Below are 6000 nucleotides of genomic sequence, written 5' to 3'. Positions count from 1 at the left end.
TCATTCAAGGGAGATTCCCTACCTTGATCATTTGCCAAGTATGCCGGATGTGGATGCCCTCACAAGGGATCTTGAAGAAATTCGGACAACAATGTGGGATGAATCTAGAGCAACGGTGCTGTCAAAGGGCATACTTTTTGCTGATAAAGCGCGCCTAAGCAGGGCGGTGAGAATGTACAACATAAAAGAGTGTCGTGAGATCGTGGTTCATGAGTCATCTCCGGATGTATACAAGGTTATTTATCATAGATGGTTTACGGGCTGTAAATGGATGCTGCATACGAGGAAGCTGAAAATAAATATGTAGGTTGTGGGTAAATACATTGGCACCCACAATTGTGAAATGAACACATTCAGTGGGAACCATTTTAATATTTTTTGTTAACTAATACTATTGTATTATAATCCCCATTGGTAGGACGGAAATCAATGTAGATTTGAAGAATGGTATGATGAACCCATTAACTAGGAATACTACAAATCATATTTGCAGTATGCTTGGAATATGACCGGTGAATACAAACTCCAGATCTTTAAACTACAACAATAACTTGCGGCAGTGCAGGAGAAACTAAAAGAGGCAGAAGAAGAAAAAATAGGTTGGAAGAGCAATTTAAGTGGTTGAAGCACAGAATAATGGGCGATACTGACTAAACAAACACGTGGATGTATTGAGTGTAGTATTTTATCCTTATGTTTTAAGTGTCATGTATTTTCATTAATTGTATCGAATTTAAATTATGTTAAGTTGTCGTTTTTATTTTTTGTGTTGTAGTAATAAACTAATAAATAACCCGAGATATAAAAACACATGCGCAAATAATGTAAAACATAAATAATGTTGTTAATATATACAGAATGTCATATGTACAGATAATAAAAAATGTCAATATGTCCCACAACCTGTATAGCATTGGCTGGCCTGAGGCGCATCCTATCCCGCCCGGCTACACTTTCAGGATCATCCTCATCACGTCGCCGCTTTATCGGAGGATGCGCTGCAGCATGATCATTGGTAAGGCTGGCAGACTCGGTAGAAGGGGCCGTTGGTCTAGCAGTAACCTACCGAATAATAAGATATTTTAGTATATGAAATATATATTACTAATGTACGTGTTAGCTAAAAATATTTTAATGGTCTTACCATGGTCTCGGCGGGCTCCTCAATATAATCATTCGTCTCAGGCATGTCAGTATCGCACAAAGTGGCCTCCATGACGGGCGGGGATGATGTCTTTAAAAAAAATAAAAACGCTTTAGATATTGATGACTAATCAATGAGATAAAAATAAAAATAAATAATAGTAATACAAACAAACCTGCGCCTGTGAAAGATCCTCAGCATCCCTCGATGATGACCCATAACTCAGTCGGCGCCCACTATGCACATCTCGTGTCGGACGATCATCAGCAATCGTCGATGGCTCTGGGGAACCATAAAAATACTTATCCCACTCCTATCGCGTAATGGCCGTGCCCGCGATCAACAATGGAGCTGACGGGGTCACCTGCGAAGTCCCCGGCGTCAGCTGAAGGCTGAATGGCGTCATATCATGAGGAGCATCATCTGGCTCAGGGTGGTCACCCGACTGATCAACTCCAAAATCCTCAGTAGGTGGCTCAACGCCCCCTTGCCGGGGACCACGTACTTGCCGACCTCCATGACCTCGTGGGACACCCCTTCCTCTCTGGGCACGTCGACCACGTTCAGGCTCCACTACTGGCCCACGATGGTACTGCTCTGGCGGCAGATAATCAGCCTCGTGTCCTAAGCGCTCGTCATCTCGGGCTCGCCTCAATGTACGGAAAGCCAGATTTGTAACCTGGCGGCCATACTCGTGCAAAACTACCGCTCCCTCGCCGGTATACTGCTGCATCTGCAGGCCCAACTGGTAAAACATATGTAAGCCAATAGCCTGCACAACATGTAGAATATTAATTATGGAACGCTTGGTTAACATTATAAGTAAGTATAACAGATAACATACCGGTGCCTCATGCCTCCCGATGTATGGAATGTACCGATCACCAGCGCGATGAACGGGATTCCCGATAAAAAAGTTGGGTAACGTTGCGGTATCAGCCCATATACTCATGCTCACCATCCGTACGCTCAGGTGGAGAGGGTGGCAGAATCAGGTCATGCCGCCGGTCCCAAATATCAATCTGCGCCTCTAGCCAGGCCACGTATGTCTGGTCAACCTTGGAACGATCATCCCGCTGGTAATGTGTCCTAAGACAAGCGGGCGGAGTAGGTACAAGCTGGGGTCGACCAAATTGGCGAAGGACTAGCTCAGTGGCATGATGCTCGACAATATCGAGACATATCAATGGGACAGAAGAGCTCAATATAAGTCGGCTGCTCGAGCAATAATCGGGCAAACCAACTATAAGCTCGTCGCTGTATGGCCTCCATATAAACTATTAAGTAAAAACAAGAATCATGAGTAAGCGCAACACATATAAAGCCATGCCAAGTAAACTTAAGTATACATGTACCTGCACGTCCTCCAGCAAATCCAACAAATCCCTGCAATATGGGAGATTATGTCGAGCCTCGACCTCGCGTCCGTAGCCTCGTCTATCAATCCATCTCCTAGCTAAAGGGAGGTGGTGTATCCGGAGCGATAGGTGGTAGAGGTGGCTGCAACTGCAGGAACTGCTCCCAGGTCCAAACCTAATATACAATGTGGACGTAAAATTTAAGGTACATTTTTACTATATATGTTATAATCATGAAAATAATTGACTATATTTTCACCTGAAGCAGTGGCAAAAATCCGGCAACTTCTCGCTGGGTGCCCATGCTCGCCCGACACATCTGCCTATACAAGTAACCTAGAATAGCTGTACCCTAGCTGCAACCAGGTAAATCATCTAGCCCATCAAGATGATGAAGAAATCTCAAGCTAACTAGGTTTCCTGAAGTGTTCGGGAACAATACCCTATCAAACATAAGCAACAACAACAATCTCGTATACCGGTTGATATGAAGATCCGGTGTATCATCAGTATTGTCCGCATCCATCACCTCCAGATACAGCCGGACGGGCGTCAACTACAAAAACTGGCCCCACTCAATGCAGCCTCCTCCGCTGGCTGGAACCCGGTGAGCCGCTACAATATCTCTAGGTACTGCAATCCCGTATAATCTCTTAGCTCATGCGGGTAACCTATAGGATGTCCATCAACCGACAGCCCATACACAACCTCCACGTCCTAAAGTGTGATAGTAGCCTCGCCAATGGGTAAATGAAATGTGTGCGTCTCCGGTCGCCACCGCTCTATCAAAGCCGTGATCAACGACCAGTCCAATTGCAACCGGCCGATCTCAATAATCTTATAGAAACCTGTATCCTGAATGTGTCTGACTATACGGGGATGGAGTCGGTGGGCCCTAAGAAAGTCCCACATATCGTCTACCCATCTAGCGCAGAATGTCTGGGCCAAAGACTGCCCCTCCCATATGTACGAAGACCTATGCTCGGCTTGTAGCAACAGTAGCTCTAGCGATGCAGGTCCGAGATGCACAGGCGGAACCTCCATGACGACTACTGTAAATTGAACAATATTAATTAAAGTATTTTTCTTTTTCATTGCTTAACATCTTTAATATATGTTAGTTTATTATTTTATATATTAGTTTATTATTTTAAATGTTAGTTTATTATTTTATATGTTAGTTTATTACTCACCTATTTTTTACTATAATAAAATTAAATAATTAATTTTCATAACTATACAAGATTTAATTATTAAATATTTATGTAACAATACTTAGTTTGACAAATATTGTTGTTTTCTAATGTTATTTTCTTACGTTTGTTGACTAGAATTCGAGAAAGTTTGTGTTTGAACTATCGACTTTTTTAAAGATATTTTTGAGTTTAACAGATAATTAAATGATTAATTTCAATAGCTACAAAGAGACAACGCTAAAGGGCACTACATTTTACTATGCTAAAAGGGTACTGCATTACAAATACGAGCACTACATTAAAGTTACAGGCACAAGATATCACTACAGGAAACTAAAGTCACATATTCATATATGTACAACAATAACATCTAAATTAATTATTTCTAAAATAACAATTTATGTATTTTACTAATCTTTTAGCAAATAAATAATCTAAACCGGATAAAAATAATAAATTAATTTAATCACAAAACAATCACGAAAAAATATATACCAAAGTAAAAATTAATTAATTAATATTTTTTTAACAACTAATAACAATTTTTCTATTTTACTAAATTTTTTATCACACTAATAATATAATCCGGATAAAAAATAACAAATTTATTAAATCGCAACACAATCACGAAATAACATAGAACACAGTAAAAATAACTATTCGGCCTTTTTTATACATGAGTTTTAACAAAAAATAAGTCGGAATATCTCGATTTAAAATTTTTGGAAAGTTGAAGATTTGGTGATTTGGAGTCGAAACAAGCAACCCACTACGAGATAACGCCTTAGATACGATGTGAGACCGAGAATCTACACTTTTTGTTGGACCGGTGGGCTCCACCCGACTTTTTTTTTCGTTAAAATTTGGGGGGGGGGGGGAGGCTTCTGGATTTGGGAGTGGGGAAGGAGATGGTCGTTTATTTATGTCGGTATAGCGCGCTTATTTATTGCGCTATACCATAGCACGCCAAATAAGAGCGCTATACGCGGGAATTCAAGTTCAAATATAGCGCGGTGAAATACAACGTGCCGTTAAGGTATAGCGCGATGAAATACCGCGCTATACATATTATGGTGGCCAGTTTTTTTTTTACATATTTTATTTCTTTGAGTCCAAAAGAACCATATTTTGGTTCTGCCTCCGATTTTAACTTCTTCTATGTAAAGTCTCGCCTAAATACATTTGATTACCAGTAACTACCTCGATATATAAATATTCATTTGGTCAAAACTGTTTTATGGCTAAATTTAGCTCATAATCTAGCTAAATTTTCTATTTCGTTTTTACATCGATTTCTTGGGATTTTGTTTTCCCAAGTTAGGCTTGTAACTGATTCTATAGTATCTTTTGAACATTTGAGACATGTTATGAAGTAATAAAATAAAGTTGTTTACGGGAAAAAAAATCTGTTTTGTGGCTGCCAGTTACAAGTGGTATGATGTGAAATTTTGGCCATTGAATTGTAGGATCACATCATTTAAAATGTTGTAGTACTAGATAGCGAACATGATTATTTATTTATATTATTTTCCCTCACACATGAGTCTTAACTCTTTTTCTTGAGACAAAAACATCGAGCACGTCTTTTTTTTAATGGTAAAATAGCCTTCTAGCCACTTAAACTTACATCGAATTGTCAATCCGAATAAATGAACTTATGAGTTTCCCAGTTTAATACCTCTACTTTACAGAATAAGGACTAATAAACATATCCGTCTTAAGTGTGTCCCTCAATCGCTACGACACAAATGACATGTCATATCTTAACCTTTTTTTGTGTGTGTGGTAATAACTGTGAAAATTACCATTAACAAAAACAAAACAATACACCTATAGAGCACCTAAGAAACCAATTTGGTTGCTCAGGTCCCTGTCAAACTAATTACATAATCTCCTAATCAGTAAACTACAACTATGGGTTATCTTTGATCCTCTTAGCATATCTACTTTCTCTGTGATCTCTCTTTGTATCTGTGCAATTACAAAACTCCTATTTACAGTTATTCCTCTAAATAACTTCTAGTTTCTAGCAGTCCATGTATGGTAGATTGCAGCTCCCCAAATTGCAGTGATCACTTCCTTCTTGAACTGTTTCCAATGTCTAGTGTTGATCCATTGCAAACATTGCATAACTCCTTACTTCCTGATATTTACTCCAATCTAGTTTGCTAAACTTTCTCTGACGACTTCTATCCAGCTACATTCAGAGAATAAGTGTTGTTGTGTCTCTATATATACAACTTCACATAGGCAGCAACTTGTGTCCTCCACTTGTATATGCATCCTCATCAATCTATCTTTT

At 39.4% G+C, this 6000-nt stretch overlaps 1 long non-coding RNA gene across 1 annotated transcript; it reads right to left on the bottom strand.

Annotated features, from left to right (window-relative positions):
* Positions 1-800: 800 nt before the first annotated feature.
* On the bottom strand, positions 801-2417 carry LOC117281763 (uncharacterized). The gene is made up of 3 exons (XR_011411289.1): positions 1989-2417; positions 1145-1916; positions 801-1062 (listed from the first exon to the last, which is right to left on the bottom strand). It is a non-coding gene; the product is annotated as an uncharacterized lncRNA (long non-coding RNA).
* Between the last annotated feature and the right edge of the window lie 3583 nt (positions 2418-6000).

Source organism: Nicotiana tomentosiformis, chromosome 9 (assembly GCF_000390325.3).
Source record: "Nicotiana tomentosiformis chromosome 9, ASM39032v3, whole genome shotgun sequence".
Lineage (NCBI taxonomy): Eukaryota > Viridiplantae > Streptophyta > Magnoliopsida > Solanales > Solanaceae > Nicotiana > Nicotiana tomentosiformis.
This window is presented reverse-complemented; position numbering and strand designations above follow the sequence as displayed.